A 22,278-nucleotide genomic window follows, 5' to 3' on the forward strand; every position below is an offset into this window, starting at 1 on the left:
CTTTATTTTGGCGGGGTGGGCGACCGCTGGGTTTGGGGTAAAAGCCTAGAGGGGAGAAGGGAGGGCAGGCTTGGGGGCGTTTCGGGGGAACGGATCTGAGAATGAGATGAAGAGGATTAAGGGGAGAAAGGGGTAGAAGGCAGGGAGAGAAGGAGTGAGGAAAAGCCAGCCAAGGAGGTGGGAAGGAGGCAAAGCCCAGGCTGGGTGATAAGGAATCCGGGCCGGGAATGAGGTTAGGAGGACCGAGCCCGGGAAGAGGGCTCCCCGGGTTAGGTGTGCGAGCTGGGCTCTGGAGGGGAAAGCTTGGTAGGGGATGGTAGTGGGGCGAGGGTTACAGGGGTAAGAGTTGGAAGTGGAAGGCAAGGAGGGGCAGAGCTGGGGGAGTAGTTGGGAGTAGAGGAGAGAGAGTGATTAAGAGCCAGACGTGACAAGGGTGTGAACTAGTGCAGAGCGAGATGAGCTGAACGACTAGGACCGGCGATGGGTGGAAACTGCGAGGTTCTGAGAAAGGTATGGGTTAGTGGATGGGCAGTGGGTGTGAATTCTTGAAAGTGAGGAAGAGGGGAATTAAACACTGGACTAGTAACCAGGTGGAGTTAGGAATAAGTGCGGCCGATTTGGAAGGGTGAAAAGCAATGGACATGAGAGATGGGGCGTTTGTAGGACAATTCGGGGGCCAGAAAACCTAAAAGAAGAGAGTGAGGGTGTGAGAAGTGATGGCGGTCTGGGACAGGGTAACTGGGGAATTGTGTTAATCGCCGAGGTTCAGCCAGATCCAAGGTCCAGACTGAGGTAAAGAGACAAGGCTGAAAGCAAAGGGTGAGAAAAACAAGGAAGAGATGGACCCCAGGATTTAAAGGATGAGATGGGGAGTGAGGGAAGAGAACAGGGTTAAGGGAAGCTTGGGGAAGCCTGATGGATTTCAACCTGGGGGAGACTGCACAGGGGTGGGGATCAAGTGTGCAGTTGGGGGAGATGCTCCAGAAGGTCTACATGGGTCAGGGCACAGACTCTGTAGTGAAGGATCAAGAGTAGGGAGCCTTTGGTGCAGAAGAGGAGGAGCCATGGTGAGTGAAAAGAGACCTAGAGATAGGGGCAAAAACTAAAAAGTAACAGTGGAGGTGGGGGTGCAGGAAAGGAATTCTTTGTTGAGAAGAGAACTGTTAGTGTATTGAAAGTGTGAGTCCTTTTGTCCATGAAAGTAGGAAATTCCAGAAACCTCTTTCTCTCTTCAAGGAATCTTGAATCTGCTTCCACCTTTCATGGTTTTTTAAATCGACTTTTCATGTCCACTTTGAAAAGATGAGACCCATTTTGATTTTGTTCTCGTATGAATGATGAAGTGTCACCTGGGTGCTGAGAAGCTCTGCCTTTTACTGGTGTTGTGATCATAGGAAACTGGGTTGTATTTCCAGTGTGGTTGTGCCTGTATGGTGTGACCGTGTTGTGCTGGAGCAGTGTGATACCTGACAAGCGCTAGGCAGTGCTTTCTCAGCAGCATTTTTATTTTCAGTGTCGAGCACCCTGTTGTTGAGATAAAGATGAAAATCTTTTTGTTTTGTTTAATCAACCAGATTTCTGCCTACTTGTTTTTGATGGCTGGAGAATATTTAAATCATTTCAGAGAAAGGCAAATAGCCAACCAGGGAAGTTTGCAGGGTAAGAGATTTAAATCAGGGTGCTGAGGGTTTTAGCTGCCTTTAGCTTTGTGTGTGACTTTTCATACTGTAGAAGAGAACTCACGCATTTGACAAAAATGGAATAAAGAAAGGGAGATTTAGAATAGTAGAGGCTTTTACAGTGGGATTTATCTTTCAGTTAAATAATAGGTTTATGAGTAATTTTATCATAACCTGTAAGATAATGCATGCTGGAGCCTTGGACAGCTCCACTGCCTCTCCTGTTTTGTAGTTGTGAATAAAAAAATTAATGTTTTTCTAGAATAAGTTTTTGATATTTAAGACACTCTGGGGAATTTAAAGGAAGATAAATTTGGGACAAAATTTAGGTTATTCTTAACCAAGTATTTTGTTTTGATGATTTTTAATCCTGAAGCTTTTACATTTAGCTAAGAATATGAACGATTATTACTTTGCATTTGATAGTACCAAAGGATAGCATATAATTTACTTAAGAAAAAACCACAAACTGTTCTTGAGACTCTTATATGAGGTTATTTCATTGGTGTACGTTCAGAAACACAAAGATGCTTTTTCTTCAAAGTTGTGTAAATTTTGGATTGCCACTATTTTCTGGGTATTTGTATAAGTAGCAAATATCACCTTTATGGCATCTGTGATAGTTAGCAAAGATTAGATTTTGATTAGTGGACATCAGAAACATTGGTCATTAATGTAGGTGAGTAATGTAGAATATTAAATTAAGTTTCTGAGTTCAGCTGCTCTGTTCATGGATTCCAGATTCTGTGGAGCAGGTGTTCAAGGCGACTAGATTGGTTTAGCAGTTTGACAGGACTTTTTAAAATGACTATTCTTCCTGCTAAGTTTCAAGAGGATTAGTCTGAAATGTTAACTTTCAAACTGAAGAGTAACTTTGACGTGAGGCACCTGTTTCTATGAAACGTGTGTGTGTGTGTGTGTGTTCCTGGCCTTTCGAGATGTGTTTGGCAGTGCTAGTAGGTTGTATTCTGTGTGTGGTATTGCCATTTTTATATTATGATTGTTTTGTACTTGATACCTTAATATAAATTACTTTAGACTTGGTAGTGATAAAGAAGAAAGTATAAACTAAGGAAAGTCCATTTGGGCTGTAGCTGTTGTTTCTATATGCTACTGTGGTGTGTTAAATCTCCACTTCTCACCGTAAATGGTTATTTCTCAGTTGATATTTCTCTTTTAGTACAAATAATACTATTTGTCAGTAAGGAATTCAGTGATAAATTTAAGTTTTATTTCCATTTTTTCATCAAGCAGAATTCTACTCAGTTTATTTTGGCTACAATCTTATTTGCTAAGCCGAAAACTTTTAAGTTTATTTATTCAACCAGTAGGTTGTATATAATTAAATGTTTTTCTGGTTAATCGTAGATTCTTTGGATGGGAAGAGACCTTGAAAGGACCTCTAGTTTATCCTGCAACTTCAGTCAATATCCCACTTAAATCATCCCAGGTAGATAAAAATTTATCCTCTTTGTGTAAATCTTCAGGGGTAATGTGGCAACCTTTGTAGGTAATATTTTCCAGCATGTAATTATTTTCTCTAACAGGACAGTCTGTATTCTATCCAGAATACAGAACAAATGCAGAACAAAAATACAGTATTTGTGCTTGTTCTCTCTTGCCCCATTCTTGATACTACAGTAAGCAGATATTTATACTCGAAAATCAAGATGACCTTATTTCTTCGTAAACTCAGTAGCTCCCCATGTATAGTGCTTTTGTGTCAGACACTGTTGTAAGCTCTCTGCAGACTGTAACTCATTTACTCCTTCCAGTAGTCCTATGAGGGTGGCATCCTACTGTTCCCACTTTACATGTGATGAAATACAAGGTCCTTGAGATTAAATGACTTGCCCAAGGTTATATTCAGACATTTCTACAGCTACTTGTTTGGTAGTTGATAATCTTGCAGTACAGATTATACATTGTTTTTTTTAAATCAGGTAATAACTAAAGGATGGATTTAATCTTTTAGTTTATAAGGTAGGGTGAGGTGGGGATAGGGTTTGAACCTTGGCGTTTTATGGCCAGTCTACTTTAGTATTACCTCTGCTTGACTGTTGTGAAGTGATCCATCACCATGCTCTTCAGATTATTTTATCCCTAACCAGTCTTATTTGCCAGTCCTTAAATTAGCCCTGTGATTCTGTTACTAACCATTTCTCAGTCCCTCCTAGATGGGGAACTTGGGACAGACACTGTAAGGGCTGCGTTTGATGCAGAGATTGCATCAGGGTTCTTACGTTGTTGTGTATTTTTCCTTACAAAATTGTATTTTTAAAACAAAACAAATCCAAATCAATAAGATGTCTAACTGTATTTCAGATTGATTGTTGTCAACTTTTTTAGCGAGAAAGAGGCCCTTGGCTTTTCCTCAGTGGGCAACAGTCTCTCATCTACAGACCTCTATGGTATATAACAAGTCCACACAGGTTTGTAGATGAGAGATTGTTTGCCCACCGAGGAAAAAATGGAATTCAGGTTTCAGTGTGGATATCTATCCATAAACAAACTCGGTTCAGATTCTTGCTGACTTTCCCCCTGTATTCTCTTTGTATGTGCCCCTGCACGCAACACGCTGAATGCAGTTATGCGTGCTTTCTGTTGCTGCTTAGTCACCAAGTTGTGTCCGACTCTGCGACCCCATGGACTGTAGCCCACCGGGCTTCTCTGTCTGTGGGATTTTGTAAGCAGAAATACTGGAGTGGGTTGCCATTTCCTACTCCAGTGCATGCTTTAACTTGCTTAAATAATTGATCCACTCTTTTGTTTGTTTGTTTGTTTGTTTAGAACAGTTTTAGATTCACAGTAAAATTGAAGGGAAAGTACAGAGATTTCCCTGCCCCTACACCTGCATAACCTCCCCCCATTATCAATATCCCTCACCAAAGTGGTTTCTTACAATTGACATTTTAAAAAATAAGTAATAATTTTTTATTATTAGTGTTTTCTAAGTACCCAGCATGAGTTAAGTATGTGAATTGTTTGAAACGCAAAACAACATTAGGAGAAGGCTTCTCTGTGGGGATTTTACTCAATTTTTTTTTTTTTTTTTTGTGAATTTGGATTTTTTTACGGTTTTCAGATTTTATAGAAAAGTTGCAAAAATGATACAAGGAGTTTCTATATACCTTTCTTCAAATCCAGGAATTGTTTTATTTTGCCCCATTTTACCATTTTCTCTCACTTGTGCAGTTTTTTATTTTACATTGGGGTTAGCCGATTAACAAACAGTGTTGTGATAGTTTCAGGTGAACAGCGAAGGGACTCAGCCACACATATCCTCACCTGTGTATTTTTAAAGAAGTAAGTTTGAAAGAAAAATGGATATGAAGGCCTTACTCTTAAAAAGAAAAGGGAAGAATGGTTTCAGTATATCAGCAAGTTGGTATGTGTTTGATTTCTGTTAAGCATGTGAAGCAAAAGAATCTCAAGATTGGACTTTGAGTGGATTTTGCGGTTTCATGGTTTGTTGTCCTCATGCTATTTTCAAAAACACTCCTCATCAGCAAAAGCTGTCCTGGTCTGCCCTTTTGTAGGGGCCTCCTTAGTACATTGGACGGTATGCTCACACAAAGTGGTCCTCAGCATGTGCCAACTCTGGGTAATGTGTGGGTGATTACTGCGTAAAAACAGGAGCCACAGCACCGTCCAACACCTTGACTGAAACGTGTTTAAGTGAAGTACATATTTTACCTAAAGACCCTTCTGTTGCTTCGAGAAACTGGAAAAGATCTAAGTGTAAAATAGACTGCCTGAGAAACATTGCTTGCAATTAATACAAGTAGGTTTGCCTTATGGTGAAGAGATGAATATAAATATCTTAACATTCTACTACCTCCCCCCAAATAAACCTAAATCTGGGGAGTCTTTTCAATTGTTGTGATATGAAGGGATTTCACTGACCCTCTCCCCATTGCCACCGTCCAGCTCATCCTTCATCTTTATGAAAATGGTAGCTTGTCCATTTGATAAAGGCATGACCTACAGAATGAGGCCTGTCTGATTTTAGCTGAAAGGATTATGAACTGAATTCTAACCAAGATGAAATATAGCACTTGTAGCCAGCCCCCACCTCCTGCCCCCGTTAAGTGATCATCAAAGCTATAAAATATAGCTCTTATTAAAGCTGGTGATAATAATGAAAACACTTTGCTTTTACAAGGATGAGAAAATTACAAATTATTGGAAAAGCTTTCTTTCCAGTCACGTGTTATTGTTTCTGAGTCATGGGCAGTTTTAAAGACTATACTACTGTTCCTTTGCCATTTACATGTTAATAGAAGTCTGAAAAGTAAGACACTCTTCTGAAATTTCCAGGGTTGTTTTTATTATGTGTCAAGTTGTAAACAGCATTCTGTGACAGGTATTTTCTCTCTTTGTCTCCTATTGAGCTAATTAGTAATTTACACTCTAGTAACATCTCTTTCAGCCTCGCATTTTCAGCGTGTGAAAATGCCTGCTATTCTGCGCCTTCCATGCAGCCCGGGTTGGCAAATGATGGGGGGCAGATGTTGGTTAGCACATCAGAAGGATCACGGATAAAATTTATTTCTGTGTTGTGTTTTTATAAACATACAGGCTTTTTGTATCTGCCCGTGCCCTGCCATGCTGCCCCTGCCCCTCCCCCATTCAGATAGAAACGTTGTGACTTAGAGTCCAGAGCTACTGCCCTTGCTTCAACTTTGGATTGTTTTCTATTCTGTCTCCCACCCTCGCCCCCACCCCACCCCACCCCCACGCTGTAGGATTTAGGGGGGATTAGCAGGGCAGTCTGGCATAGTTTAGAGCCCAGGAAGCTGGTCTTCACTGCTCCCTCCCTTGGACAGAATACAGAGCTCCTTGTCATTGTCTCTAGGAGCCAGCAGTGCCTCTCTTGCCGGGCAACTTGTGTGAGGGGTGGGAGGACACCATGCTTTTATATGACACTTGATTCTCTGCAAAGCAAAGACAGGCCCTACCTTTTCATCAGCATTTTCAAAGTGCAGCCGCTAGTGAGCAGAAGACCATTTAGAGCTTGGCTTTAGCACTCTGTCACATTGGTGTTCCGCTCTCTCCTGGCCCCATGCTCTCTCTTTCAGTCTCTGACATGGGACTCTGACATCGATGAGTAGTGTCTGTCTTGTGTTCACTCGGATAGACCGTGTGATGTGAGCATGGTAATGCAGCAGGAGCTTTTGACTTTGAAATAAAAGTCTTAAGAATCAATTTGTTCTGTGAGGAATAGAAATTTAAATTGAGAATTAAAGGAAGGGTGGAGAGGGGTTTACTGATGTATTGGTTTTGAGCCAGAACCTTTCTAGAATGCTTGATAATTTGTGGTACTTATTTTTGCAGTCAGGAATCATCATTTATCAGAATAATAAGGTCACAATCCCTGTTAGAGCTAATTAGAGTCTCCCTGACAAAAATTGTTACCTGGAGGTAACCACAAAGAAAATCAGGTAAGAAAATGTGTGAGTAGCTCAGTTCAGCCATCATTGCTAATAGCATTATAATCATAGATGTCTAGCTTTCAACAGTGAATCAGTATTCATGAACAGAGGACATCTCGTTTATGTTAGCATTCACTGAGTATGTGGGCCTATGCTAGTGTTTTGAATGTTTCTATGGTTGGCCATTGCTAACATTTACTTTCTTTACTCTCCTTTTTCTGTGTTCTAGTATAACCACCTGTATCCATTGTCTTATTTATATTAGAGGTTCATGGCTAGATATTGATTACACTTTGGTGCTTTCACATCCAAAAGAGGTCAAAGGTCAGATTAATAAACAACATATGAAAAAATAAAATATCAAAGTGGTTTGATCATATGGGTATTGTGAGTTAAAAGTAAGAAAATGAATGTATAACTATGAAATTGAATATATTCTTTTAAAAGAAACATTTCTACAATATATGGCATAGTGTGAAGAACTGATAACTGTTTCAAGTGAAAGGTAAATAAGTGTGCCTTAGTGAAGAGATCGGAGAAGGCAATGGCACCCCAGTCCAGTACTCTTGCCTGGAAAATCCCATGGTCGGAGGAGCCTGGTGGGCTGCAGTCCATGGGGTCGCTAAGAGTCAGACACGACTGAGAGACTTCACTTTCACTTTTCACTTTCATGCATTGGAGAAGGAAATGGCAACCCACTCCAGTGTTCTTGCCTGGAGAATCCCAGGGACGGGGGAGCCCGTCCTAAGTGACTCAGCAGCAGCAGCAGCAGTGAAGAGATCAAACTCATTTGTGGTGGCATCACTGTCTATTCCCAAAATGGTTAAACATTAACGTTGTTCCCTGTTAATATACTTCCTGAATTCTTTTTTCTTCATAGGCCATTCAGCTTTGCCTACAACTAACAAGTTCAAAACGTATTTAAGCTATAAATTCTAATTCTATTCCTTTAAATAAATATAACATAAAACACAATTACCACTTTTTTAACCTGTTAGATTAAGAGATTAAACAAGTTGATGTGGCCAGTAGTAGATGAGGATGTGGGGAAATTGGAAATCTCACTTTTGATGGGAATGTAAGTTTCTTTGAAGATAAATTTGTCAGCGTCTGCTGAACTTTTTTAAATTGGAGTATTTCACACGGAGAAGGCAATGGCACCCCACTCCAGTACTCTTGCCTGGAGAATCCCATGGACGGAGGAGCCTGGTAGGCTGAGGGTCAGACACGACTGAGCGACTTCACTTTCATTTTTCATTTTCACGCACTGGAGAAGGAAATGGCAACCCACTCCAGTGTTCTTGCCTGGAGAATCCCAGGGATGGGGGAGCCTGGTGGGCTGCCGTCTATGGGGTCGCACAGAGTCGGACATGACTGAAGCGACTTAGCAGCAGCTGCACAACGTAGTGTGAGTTTCCACTGTGCAGCAAAGGGACCGTACGTGTACCTCCACTGCAATGTGCGTTCTTAGTCGTGTCCAACTCTTTGCAACCCTGTGGACTGTACACCTCCAGGCTCCTCTGTCCATGGGATTTTCCAGGCAAGAATACCGTAGTGGGTTGCCATTTCCTTCTTCAGGGGATCTTCCCAACCTGGGGACTGAACCCATGTCTCTTACATCTCCTGTACTGGCAGGCGGGTTCTTTACCAACTGAGCCACCAGGGAAGCCCTGTTGGAATTTTAAATGTGCGTATCCTGTGACCTAGAGATTTTACTTCTAGAAATTTGTCCTATAAATATATTTATACACTTTCCTGGAAAAATGAGTATAAAGTTTTTCTTTATAGCATTGTTTGTCCCTGCAAGAAGAGTGATGTCCATCAGCTAGGGACTGGCTAAATAATGTATAGGGAGTCCATACAATGTAATACCATTAAGCTATTAAGGAATACAGTGAATCTCTTATTGCTGTTGTAGAAAGATGTCCCTTTTAAAGTTTTTTTTTTTAAGTCACAATATAGGACAATATAGAATATTCATATTTTTGTAAGATGTTAAGAAGTGCTATTGAGGTGTTGCTGTTTAGGAGGGAAGGTGTTCACTTTTTTGCGCTTCCCTGGTGGCTCAGTGGTAAAGAATCCACCTGCCAGGGCAGGAGACGCAGGTTTAATCCCCGAGTAGGGAAGATTGCCTGGAGAAGGAAATGACAACCCACTTTAGTATTCTTGCCTAGGAGATCCCATGGACAGAGGAGCCTGGCGGGCTACAGTCCATAGAGGTCGCAAAAGAGTCAGACATGACTTAGAGACTAAACAACAACAAATTGACGTTTTCTTCTATGTGCTTCTGTAGTGCTTGCTTTTTATAAGCAGGTGAAGAAGGGGTTAATTCAGAGCATTTTCATGAAGGAAATTTCCATGGTAGTAAGGGAGGAGTGAGAGGCTGGTCAGAGAACTGCTCTGTTCATAAGAGATAGATGAGGTATGTCAGTCAAGCTTTTAAGTAAGAAATAAGGACTGGATGGCAGGAAGAGGAGATGTGGTGGAAGTCGAGAACATTTGGTGGAGATTTGAAAGGCAGTGGTAAAGAGCTTGCATTTGATTTGAAAAACAATCTATGGAGATGAGGATAGTACCTAGTCCTATTGAGTTGTTGTCGGGATTGAAGTAAATACTGCATATAAAATATTTATTTTAACTAATTAATCAATTGTTATCTTTGGCTGTGCTGGGTCTTTGTTACTGCACGGGCTTTCTCTAGTTGCAGCGAGCAGCGGCCACTCTCCAGTTGTGGTGTACATGCTTCTTATTACAGTGGCTTCTCTTGTTGCAGAGCACGGGTTCTAGAACATGAGGACTCAGTAGCTATGGCACACGGGCTTAACTGCCCCGCAGGATGTGGAATCTTCCCAGACCAGGGATCGAACCTGTGTCCCCAGCGTTGGTAGTTGGATTCTTAACCACTGAACCACCAGGGACGTCCTGTATAAAGTACTTAAAACAGTGACTGACACCTAGTAAGTGCTCAATGTTGGCTATTACTATTGAATGAAAATACCTCATCTTTTGTAAGCCTGGATAAATTTATGTGTTGTGTGGTGCTAATTCTGCTAATGCCATTGACAGACATGTAGTTCGGATTTTCCCAGTAGTATTGGTGGTTGGCCTGGCCATTCCTGTTCTTCACCTTTGGTCCTCCCACCTGCTAACACTTAGATGAAAATCTGAAATCTGAAATTCTAGAGCTTTAGACATACGATGTGCTACAAGTTGCTCTTGGGTTTGTTTACCAGTATTATCATGTATACTGCCTAACATTTGGGGCCTGTAAAAAGATGGGAACAGATAATTTGGGGAGAAAAACATCATTTTCTATGCCCATGGAATGTGGAATAGGAATGTCAGTTTGCACCAAAAGCGTTAATCAGCTTTTGTTAGCAGTGCAATGTAATGAGCGTATTAGCTACAACACCTTCCTTGGCAGCCAGCAGTCCTCTTGTGAAATCTTTTAGGAAACAGGAATCTGGTGAGAATTATTCCTGAGCAATTGAAGTATCTTTGAGGGGTGATGGGGAGTGGGAATTACAAAGAACAAATAAAGTAGAAAAAAATTCTCTACCAAAAAGAAATTGTTTCACCACTGAGAGCCATGAGAAAAGATGTTCTACCTGTGGGCTAAGGATGTGACAGTGTAGTTTTTTAGGGCTGTAAAGCAAATTCTTTTTGCATTTTGATTTTTCACTGAAGTTTGTCACTTAAAGAACTTCAAGGTATATTTCTATTTCGTGAAAAATATTTATAAAACTTTTAAGAATGGTGGATTTCTCATTTTATACTGTATATTGTAATGTAAGTTATTTTCCACTTCCAGTTAAAATGTATCTTAAAACAGTTATCTTTTTGAGGTTTAAAAAAGTCAGCAGAAATAACAAGAAAAGTTTATATTTAAGCACAGCACTTCATACTTAAGAGGTGTTCAGTAAGTTTTTATTGAATAAATTAATACACACATGAATGAATAATATTATTCTGAATTTGGACTTCATACTCTGTGATTTGGGCACAGCCTAGCATTGCTGTATAAAGGCCTTCTGTTCAGCTCCCGTCTCCATGCCCATGTTCCTCTCCCCACAAACACCCTCTCTGATGTGTTTGATACAGGTCCTTGATTCTATATACATCTTTATAAAATACTTAGTGGTTTTTTTGTTTGTGTATCTTTAATTCTGAAATTGTTCATCATACTACACTGCTGTAGAACTTGGCTAGTGAATTCTCCTGGTAAAAATGCTGTAGATGTTACTCTAGTCTTGACTTTTTTTGTTAGCACCGTTTTAAGATTTGTGTGTGTTGGGCTGTACATTTAGTAATTGCTCCTCCCTGCAGCATAGTGTTCGGTGGTGTGCATCGTTTCCATAGTGATAGATGCCTGGGCTACCGCAAACCGTGCTACCAATAAACAATCTTGTCCATGTCCATTATGGACACATTTGAGAACTTCGGGATATAGACTCAGGAGTGGTGTTGTGGCATGCATATTGTCAGGCTGCTGAATGGTTGTATCACTCTACACCTCACAGACACTGTGTTCCCAACCTCCCCAACGTGTGGTATTGTCCGCATTTCTAATTTTTGCCATTTAATAATGTCTCATTTTAATTTGTATTTTCTAATTACTAGTAAATTTGTGCATTTCTTCATATTCTAATTAGCTGTTTCCTTTCTGTGAAATGAGCATGAAGGATTGAACATAGTATTTTATTAATGTTTTTAAGCTGGAGGAACTTTTGGTTACACATTGTATTTTGCAAGATGTTAATATATTTTCTCAGACTTCAAAAAGGGAAGAGTGTCATCCTTATGCAGAATCTTATTGTTTTTCTTCCTGATTCCAAGAGATGATGAAACAAACCTTTTTCTAAGTATTCAATTTGAAAAGCCATAAAGTATGCTACAATTAAAGCATCTTACTAATCTGTTCTCATTGTCTTCATGTATGCTGAACACTGAGAGCAAGTGCTTTTGCCAGAACAGATTTGGTGGAAAAGTGCTTCATTGTGTTAGTTAAAGAAAATCTCCCCTGGTCAGAAATCAGTGGATGATTATCAAAAAAAATTAGATCCAGCTGCTTCTCCCTGTTTACAATCTCCCTAGGTGTCAGAAAGCTGAGTTAATAGCAGGAAGCATCATCTCTTTGCCTGGAAAATTCCCTGGACAGAGGAGCCTGGCAGGCTATAGTCCATGGTGCTTAGTTGCTCTGACTCTTTGCGACCCCATGGACTGTAGCCTCCGCCAGGCTCCTCCGTCCATGGGATTCTCCAGGCAAGAGTACCGGAGTGAGTTGCCATGCCCTTCTCCAGGATCGAACCCAGGTCTCCCACACTGCAGGCAGATTCTTTGCCAGCTGAACTACCAGGGAGGCCCTGAGTCAGACACAACTGAGTACATGACACATCGCCTCTAACTTGCCTGTCTCTGAAGAGCTCAACACTTGATTGAGAAGTACTTCTTAGCGCTCATTGAATACAAGCTGCTGCTGCTGCTGCTGCTGCTAAGTCACTTCAGTTGTGTCCGACTCTGTGTGATCCCATAGACTGCAGCCCACCAGGCTCCCCCGTCCCTGGGATTCTCCAGGCAAGAACACTGGAGTGGGTTGCCATTTCCTTCTCCAATGTATGAAAGCAAAAAGTGAAAGTGAAGTCTCTCAGTTGTGTTGGACTCTTAGCGACCCCATGGACTGCAGCCCACCAGGCTCCTCCGTCCATAGGATTTTCCATGCAAGAGTACTGGAGTGGGGTGCCATTGCCTTCTCCGTGAATATAAGCAGATAATATTTAAAAAATAACAAATACCATATTATACTTCTCATTTTTCTATGAAAGGGTATAGAAAATATGTATGTTTGCTTAGTTACTTCAGTCATGTCTGACCCTTTTCGACCCTATGCACTACCAGGCTCCTCTGTCCATGGGATCGCCGACCCGATGGACATGCGTTTGAACAAGCTCGGGAGTTGGTGACGGTCATGGAAGCCTGGCGTGCAGCAGTGCATGGGGTCACACTCTACTGAACTGAACCGAGGCAAGGATAGTGGAGTGGGTTGTTGTGCCGCCCTCTAGGGGTCTTCCTAACCCAGGGATCAAACCTGAGTCTCATGTCTCCTGCATTGGCAAGGCAAGTTCTTAACCACTAGCACCATGTGGGAAGCCCAATAGCAAGTATGAACGTTTCGATTTTTAAAGTGGTGTGGATGGAGAAAAGCATATTTCCTAATTGAGATGCCACTTCTCAGGGTCTTAGAGAAAGTTAAGCAGCAATTTCAGGTTTGCACGTGAATCTTATTCCTATTCATTTCAGGTCTCAGAAAAGAAGGAATGACTCTGATTCAAAATGCTCTTTCCTTGTTCAAACAGGTTCCCAGTATTTGTGCTTTCCTTTCTGAGGAAGCAGTACAGTTTTTAAGTGTTTTCATTTCTGACCAAGATGTGATGCAATCAAATCGTTGTGTTGACTTTGGTTTAGCATCTGCCTAACTGAGTGGAAAAGGAATTTTAATTTGTGATGTGATTGACAAAGCCATAAACCGTGAACTTTTCCCAATAATACCATAATATGATAAAAAAAATTTCTCCTTGTTCTGTTTTTGCTGATTTTTGTGGTTATGCCTCTTAAGTTTATCAGCAAAACATTATTTCCTGCTCTTAATTTTTTCAGACTAAGCTACACTGTATGCTAAGATGTAGTTTTTCAAGGGCTTTGATTTTGTTCTGCCTTGAAGATTACTGTTTTTCTTTCATTATTTTTTCACTCAGAAATCTTATTTGGAAAATTAGATTTTTAGATGTGATTTTAAAATACTCTTTTTAACCTTTTCAAGAATCTTTTAAAATTTCATATTTATCAGTGCTAAGTATGAATAGAGCATAAAAAGTATCCTACCTGCTTTTCTTCTCCCCAACATTCTGCCTCTCCAGAGACCTCCATTTTCTGCTCTTCCAGCTGTTCTTTTGGAATTTAATGCCATTTTTTCCTAAACAGTAGCCTTTGTTGTTCAGTCACTAAGACGTGTCCGATTCTTTGTGGCCTCATGAACTGCAGCACACTAGGCTTTCCTGTCCTTCCCCATCTCCTGAAGTTTGCTCAGACTCATATCCATTGAGTCGAAGATGCTATCTAACCATCTTATCCTCTGCTGCTCCCTTCTTTTCCTGCCCTCAATCTTTCCCAGCATCAAAGTCTTTTCCAGTGAGTTGGCTCCTCTCATCAGGTGGCCAAAATATTAGGCTGCTATGTTTAAAAATCTGTATGGGTTTTCTGTAGATCAGAACAGTTCTCATCCTGGGATCTACCTTCTGAAGAGCGTAGGTATTTTCTTCACTTCCTATGTTGGAACTCCCTGTTTCCTGGACCCCATATCTTCCCCCTTCATTGTTTATACCTCAATTAAGCAATTCTTCCAGAAGGTTCCTAAGAAAAGGGTGCATGGGATGTAAATCTGCATGTATGAAAATGTCTTCATTTTCTCTCACACTTGATTTATAGTTTATCTAGTTCTAGAATTCTAGATTGGAGGATATTTTCTCTGAATTTAAGAAGCATTGTTGTGTTGATTTCTAGCTTCTATTATTGCTATGAGAAACCCTGTGGTATTCTGATTCTGGGAGATTTTCTTTAATTCCTTGGTTACTTTCAAATACCCTCATCTGATCTTTGTCCCTGATATTCTGAAATATTATGATAATCTGTCACCGAGGGCTTGTTTTCTCTGTTGTGCTGGGTATACCGAGAGCCATTTCAATTTAGAAATAAGGATTTTTTTCAGTTCTGGGAGATTTTCTTTAATTCTTAAGTTCTATCCAAATACCCTCTTCCCCCTCCCCTCTGCTGCCCCTAGTTCTCTTATTCTTTCTCTCTGAAACTCTTACTATTATTTGTGTGTGGAACTTAGAGACTGATGAGTCCTTTAATTTTACCATCTTATGTATTTCTCATTTTATTTTTTGGTCTCTGTTTTACTTTCTGGGAAGTGTCTTGAACTTCATCTTCAGATTCTTCTAATTAGTTCTATATGTTCTTTGTCATATTTTTAATTTTCAAGATTTTTTTTTCTGAATGTTGCTTTTTAATAAGACTATTAAAGACTATTATATTTTTGTTTCATGGATGGAATAGCTCTTCTCTATATTACAGTTTTAAAAGTTTTCTGCAGCCTCCAATACATCTCTGTTTTCCTTAAAGTACCTTACTTTATCATTTGTTTTGGTCTTTATTTTAGGGAATTTCCTTAAATGTATGGTCTTGGCTGTCTTACTCATATTCCAGAATAAGATGCTGAAAAACTGAAAACTGAATTTGCCTGAGTTGGGGCTTCTAAAAGTTAACTGGTGGTCTTCATTATGAGGTGACTAACCTAGAACCCTTTGTGTGTGTGTGTGTGTGTGTGTGTGTGTTTGGGGGTGTATGTGTGTGTGTTGGGGGTGTGTGTGTGTGTGTGTGTTTGTGTGGGAGGGGGGGAGCGGGTCACCTCTAGCAATCCGTGTTTATAGGTGTTTTCTTTTCTCTTAGCCAGGTTTTTCCCCAAACAGAATGCTTCAATCATTGGCCTACATTCCTGCCTACAACATTTGGGGAACTGAGTGGGAAAAGAGCTGGGGATATCTGCCTTCAGGATCTCAGTCTTCTTTTGATCCCCATCTTTTTTAGACTGGTAGGCCTGCGTCTCGTTGTGCCTAGGTCCAGAGGCTCTTTATTTTGCAGAGTAAATTCCCTTGCTCTGACCGGTGGCTGCTTGGAGTCAGGGTGGGAACCTTTGGGTAGAACTTTCACCTTATTTTCCTTTATGAAGCCCTGCCTGATGTCCCCACTTTCAGATCATTCTGAGCTTTTCTGGAATATAAAGCAAGTTCACTTTGCTCTGGGCTTCCTCTTAGGGTGCTCTTAGTTTTGGTTTCTTTGCTGTGCTACATCAAGTAACTTACCAATCTTCTTTTCAGCTTCCAAAAACTTTGTTATGGTCATTTCCTTTCCTAGTCTTTGTCCTTAGCAATTTTATGTTTTTAATGCCATTTTAGTGGAGTTTGGGAGGTAAATAAAGGTGTTCAATGCATCGTGTTTCATTGAAGATCCAAATTTCTTTCTTTGATGCCCTGTTTCAACATAAAACTTAATAGGCTTATGGTTTATAGCCATTGCAAAATTTTGCTACAGTAACAGAATTGTACAGGATATAAATTCATTTGGTCTTTTGCTACCATAATGGATTAATGCCTAACCTATAGCTTGCTATGAGAGCGTGTATGCTTGCTTGGTTGCTTCAGTCGTGTGTAACTCTGTGACCCCAGGGGCTATAGCCCTCCAGGCTCCTCTGTCTATAGGATTTTCCCGGCAGGAATACTGGAGTGAGTTGCCATGCCCACCTCCAGAGGCTCTTCCTGACCCAGGGATCTAACCCATATCTCCTGCATTGCAGGTGGATTCTTCACCACTGAGCTACCAGGGAAGCCTTGCTATGAAGAATGACATCTAAATGACTTCAGGAAGTTTGAGGATAATATAATAGAAATTTAGGTCATAAAGTAACTTAAACATTCCTTTTACAGATTTGGAAACTGTAACCCTGAGAACAGAGGTGGCTTACATATGTTCATTCATCCATCTAGAGCTAGAATTGAGTCTCTTCTCCAGTGTTCTTTTTTAATATATTTATTTACATACTAATTTATTTGGCTGCACCGGGTCTTAGTTCTGGCATTTAGGATCTTCAGACTTCATTGTGATGTGTGGGATCTAGTTCCTTGACCAAGGATCGAACCAAGGCACGCTGCATTGGGGGCATGGAGTCTTAGCCACTGGACCAGCAGGGAAGTCCCTTTGGTGTTCTTTTTCTTGCCAATGTGGTTCTGTCTTTTCATTAACGTAGCTGTAAATAGGTGCTCTTTACCATGGTTTATGTCACCCAAATGTCCTGTTAATTTAGTGTCAGCTTTAAGTTGCAGTCATGGACTTTTTTTTTTCCTCTTAAAGTTTGGGGTCTAGTTTTATTAGAGTGAACTTTAAAACTCAAGAAAATTTCTATCTTACCCCTAAAGTTGTTTCTGTTTTGAGGAATTTATATTGACCATTGAAAAGTTTTCTTTTTTCTTCCTACTGTTCCCTTTTCAGTGGCCTCCAAAAGTTCTTTGTGGGGGAGGGCAGAAACTCTTTCCTGATTGTAATTGTAGCAGATAAAACTATTTAGAACAAATTAGTACACCTGTTGCCATGTTTCAGTAATGGGAAAAGGAAACATGTTGTTAAAATGTCAAGTTTATTTGGAGAAATACTAGAATGGTTTCTTTACCGAATTTTCAAAATGCAGTTCTCAGTTCTCTTCCAGGACCCCTTCTGCATGTTATCCCACAATAGAACTCTTCTGTCTTATTTTCCTTTCCCTCCTGTATTTTGTACTTTGTACAGTTTGCCCCAGAACACCACCAAATGCATTATTTGTTGACTAGGATTCTTTGGTGGTTTTCATTTCTATGTAGAATTCTTGGGGTCAGAAACCCTTCTTTATACTTTTGAATAAGTTCACTTCTACATATATTTAGGAGTGCCTTCATTGAGGTATTGGGTTCCTCTGTAGGTGCCAGCATCTTGGGGTCCATGTTAGGTCTTTGACAGATGCTGATGGTTGGTATAAAATACTCACCTTTTCTCCAGTCACTGTTACAACCTGATTGAAAGAATGGTCTTGCCCGTTCCTTCATGTCATGTTGTGCTGTGCTGTGCTATGTTGCTTCAGTTTTGTCCGACTGTTTGCAACCCCGTGGGCTGTAGCCCACTAGGCTCCTCTGTCCATGGGATTCTCCAGGCAAGAATACTGGAGTGGGTTGCCATTTCCTCCTCCAGGGGATCATCCTGACCCAGGGATCAAACCCATGGCTTGAACCCACGTCTCTTATGTTTCCTGCATTGGCAGGTGAGTTCTTTACCCACTAGTGCCATCTAAGAAGTTATGTGTCACATTGGTGAGTAGCAGTAATAGCTGGGAGTAGAGCAGGGACAGCCTGTTGCTAGAAACTAAGGAGTCGAATGTTTCCTCCACTGGAAAGTGACCACATCGAACTAAAAGCCCTCTGAGCGTCCTTACAACCTCCAGATATCAGGATCATAAAGAGGTGCTCCCAGTGAATCAATGACACCCTTTAAAAAAATGACCCACAAAGAAAAACGATGTCTCTTAGGATTGAGTGGAATCGGGTGAACACTGTTCCATGACTGAGCTAAGCTGTTACGTTCATAATCTGAGGTAACCTAGAACACTTAGAATGATAAAGCATTGTTTTCTTGTTTCTTCTTTCCCTCTCATCCTCTTCTAAAGTTAAATAATGCTCTTTCATTATTATGCTTTGGAAATATATTAACTTTTACTTTTTTTCAATTTTTTAAAAATTGTGAAACATGAAATACATTTAAAACATAGGTGTGTTTTATTAAAGACTAATAAAACAAAAGCTGGGGTAACATCCTACAAGTGTAAAATTCCCTTTGTGATTGTTCCTTATGCCCTACCCCAGGTTAACCAGTACCCTATTACCAAGAAAGTTAGGAGTTTGATTCTCTTTATTATGTTTAAAGTTTCTACATTTGAAAAATAGCTCAGTAATGAAAGGCCTTCAGTGTTTTTACAGGTATATTTTATTTTTTACATGAGGTATTACTAGAGAAATAACAGGTAACATTTATGGATCACTTAGCCTCTTGCCATTGATTTTCCTGGACTATGTACACATTGGAACTCCCCAATAATTGTATGAGATAGATGAGAAAATTGAGTCTTGGAGCTAGGAACTGGGTCCCACTGGGATTCTAATCTGGCCAGTCTGACTCCTAAATCTGCTCTCTTAACCACTACGCCTAATCAAGGTATTGTCTTATAATTTGATGCAATTTTATATTTTTAACATCTGCGTCTATGTCTTTTGTGTCTTTGAATACTCTAACCAGAACACAGGGTAGCCATCAAGTTCTGTGCTGTTTCTGCTAAAACAAAGGAGTTGGAAAGCTCTGTAGGCTTCAGATCTTATCCCAGTATCTTAACTTCTCATTGCTTGATGCAGATATACAGTCCGTCAGTTTATCTAAACCATACTATATCTTTATATTGTCCCTTTCAGAGCACTTCTAAAATGTTTGTTTTATAATTTTTTATGGGAATTTTCCGGGAAAACCCATAATCGCACTTAGGTTTGTAGTGTAGTGAATAGTGATAGTTTGAGAACAAAGATCATGGCATCTGGTCCCATCACATCATGGCAAATAGATGGGGAAACAATGAAAGCAATGACAGACTTTATTTTCTGGGCTCCAAAATCACTGCAGATGGTGACTGCAGCCATGAAATTAAAAGATGCTTGCTCCTTGGAAGAAAAGTTATGACCAACCTAGACAGCATATTAAAAAGCAGAGATATTACTTTGCCAGCAAAGGTCCATCTAGTCAAAGCTTTGGTTTTTCCAGTACTCATGTATGGATGTGAGAGTTGTACTATAAAGAAAGCTGAGCACCGAAGAATTGATGCTTTTGAACTGTGGTGTTGGAGAAGACTCTTGAGAGTCCCTTGGACTGCAAGGAGATCCAACCAGTCCATCCTAAAGGAAATCAGTCCTGAATATTAATTGAAAGGAATAATGTTGAAGCTGAAACTCCAATACTTTGACTACCTGATTCGAAGAACTGACTCATTTGAAAAGACCCTGATGGTGGGAAAGATTGAAGGCAGGAGGAGAAGGGGACAACAGAGGATGAAATGGTTGGATGGCATCACCGACTCAATGGACATGAGTTTGAGTAAGCTCCGGGAGTTGGTGATGGACAGGGAAGCCTGGAGTACTGCAGTCCATGGGGTCGCAGAGTTGGACATGACTGTGTGACTGAACTGAACTGAAACTTTTAAAAGAAGAGCTTTGATTATACAGAGTATTTTTTTAATATGATATTTCAAAATTCTTCTAAAAATATTTCATATCTGTAAGACACAAGTAACTTTTGGCACTTGTTTAGATGTGATCACTAAGAGATAGCTTCTTTATAAAACAGTTATTGACTCTACTTAGTGAATTAATGTTTCCTTTGCAGTATTTTCTCTGAAAACAGCTAGCTGTAGTGACAGGTCTTTATGTTTAAATTTTAAAATTAGATACCATTTCTACAGAAGGAGTGCAGATTTACAGCTCAGTAACTCCTTGAACAAGCCATGTGAAGTGCCTTAGAATATTGGTATCTGCCAACCAAGTTTTACCATGGTGCAAAATTTCACCTAAACCTCCTGTTCTTTGCCACTCATGTGGAATTACTGGCAACTTTAAGCAATTATATCGGGCCTGTGCTTAGTAGCTTAGTCATGTCTGACTCTTTGCGACCCCATGGACTATAGCCCGCCAGGCTCCTCAGGGTGTCCATGGGAATTCTCCAGACAAGAATACTGGAGTGGGTTGCCATGCCCTCCTCCAGGGGGTTTTCCCAACTCAGGGATCGAACCCAGGTCTCCTGCATTGTAGGCGGATTTTTTACCGTCTGAGCCACCAGGGAAGCCCAAGAATACTGAAGTGGCTAGCCTATCCCTTCTCCCGGGGAACTTCCCAACCCAGGAATCAAACCGGGGTCTCCTGCATTGCAGGCAAATTCTTTAACAACTGAGCTTCCCTACAAAGCGCTGCTCTTTTCTTGCTATAAGATATTGGACTAGTCATCTAATCACCAATTTGAGTATCCATTTCTCATCTGTAAAATGCCGCTGACACCTACCTCATTGTGAGAATTAACTAAGCAAATAATGTGATCCCCCCAACGCACACACACAGCATGGTATCTAGTAAAAGTATGATTTTTATAAGTGTTCTCTTCCCATTTTACAGTGCTGTTCAATGCTGACAAAATTGTATAGTATTTATAAAATGTGCTTGGTAATGACCAAACTAATGCTTTAAAAATGGCTTCTATGAATGCTGGCTGTCTGAACTCTACCAATTAATAATATCTGTCCTATGTGGGGATTATAAAAGACCAGGATTATATTTAAGCACAGTGATGAAATAGCAACTCCGTAAGGTGTCTTTTGTGGCTGGCGCTGCTGCTCTACAAACTACGTGGGATTTGGTATTGCTTTTGTTGGCATATATGTATCTTACATAATTGAAGATGCATATTATGCTGTTGATTTTAGGTCATTTTATTTTTTGGTGAAAAGGATTTCCCAATCTGGCTAAGGTTGTATGTTCTTTATTTCTTATTAAACAGTTAATTAAGACCAGCATGTCATTTAACTAAAATGAAGACCCAGATACCAAATACATTTTAAAATTCTTGAGCTCTGCATGAGTGACCAAACTCTTTTATCCTAGCATGCCCCCAAGTCCCTGGAACATTTGAATGTCTGTGCCTCCTCTCACCAGAGTAGTGATCTAGAGCCTCTGCTTTCCTTGGTGGGAGGGGAAGAGAAGCCCACCACGGGCAGCTGTCATCAGTTTGCAGTGCGCTTGCACACGCAGTTTCCTATTGGATCTTCACAGCAGTCAAAGGAGCAGAGCTGATATTATATCCATTAACAAGTGCGGACATGGGAGCCCAAGGCATTCGCGAGTTGCCCAAGCTCACATTGCTAATAAGTGGATAACATGAGGCTTAACCCCAAGTCTTCTGATTCTAAATCTAAGGCTTTCTCACTCTCCCATGTTCTTATTCCCATTATAAATTAACAGACCCATTTAGTATCTTATCAGATACGGATATCAATCAATAAGGCAGGTGGATTTCTAAAACTTTTTTGATTCTAACCACCACACAGGCATTTAGGGAAGAAAAATTTTAATGTGGGGCTTGCTTATCTTTCAGTCTGAGACTCTGGATTTCTTGTACATTGTATTGATCCCAAATTGTTTTTATTTAAGAAGGGTAAAACACCATGAAATGTTTTATTCTAACACAAAAATGTATCCATGGAAAAATGATAAAATTTGCAGTGGTGAATACCATGTGAAATTTTAATTGAAAGTATGAATACTTTATTAATGTTAAAAAGGTATTGCCAAGACTTCCCTGGTGGTCCAGTGATGGGACTTTGCTTTCCAATGCCAGGGGTGCAGGTTCCATCTATGGTCAGGGTTCTAGGATCCCACATGCCTTGTGGCCAGTGGACCAAAACAAAGAACGGAAACAATGCTTTAACAAATTGAATAGGGACT

At 40.3% G+C, this 22,278-nt stretch overlaps 1 protein-coding gene across 1 annotated transcript in view; it reads left to right on the plus strand.

Annotated features, from left to right (window-relative positions):
- Window positions 1–25: 25 nt before the first annotated feature.
- The window catches only part of USP49 (ubiquitin specific peptidase 49), a 67,237-nt gene continuing 44,984 nt past the window's right edge, over window positions 26–22,278 (plus strand). The window contains exons 1-2 of the mRNA XM_010863248.1: window positions 26–1,067; window positions 3,048–3,129. The gene's annotated coding sequence lies outside the window, so the exon portion shown is untranslated. The remainder of the gene's footprint in view (window positions 1,068–3,047; window positions 3,130–22,278) is intronic.

Source organism: Bison bison, unplaced genomic scaffold (genome assembly GCF_000754665.1).
Source record: "Bison bison bison isolate TAMUID 2011002044 unplaced genomic scaffold, Bison_UMD1.0 scf7180017864487, whole genome shotgun sequence".
NCBI lineage: Eukaryota > Metazoa > Chordata > Mammalia > Artiodactyla > Bovidae > Bison > Bison bison.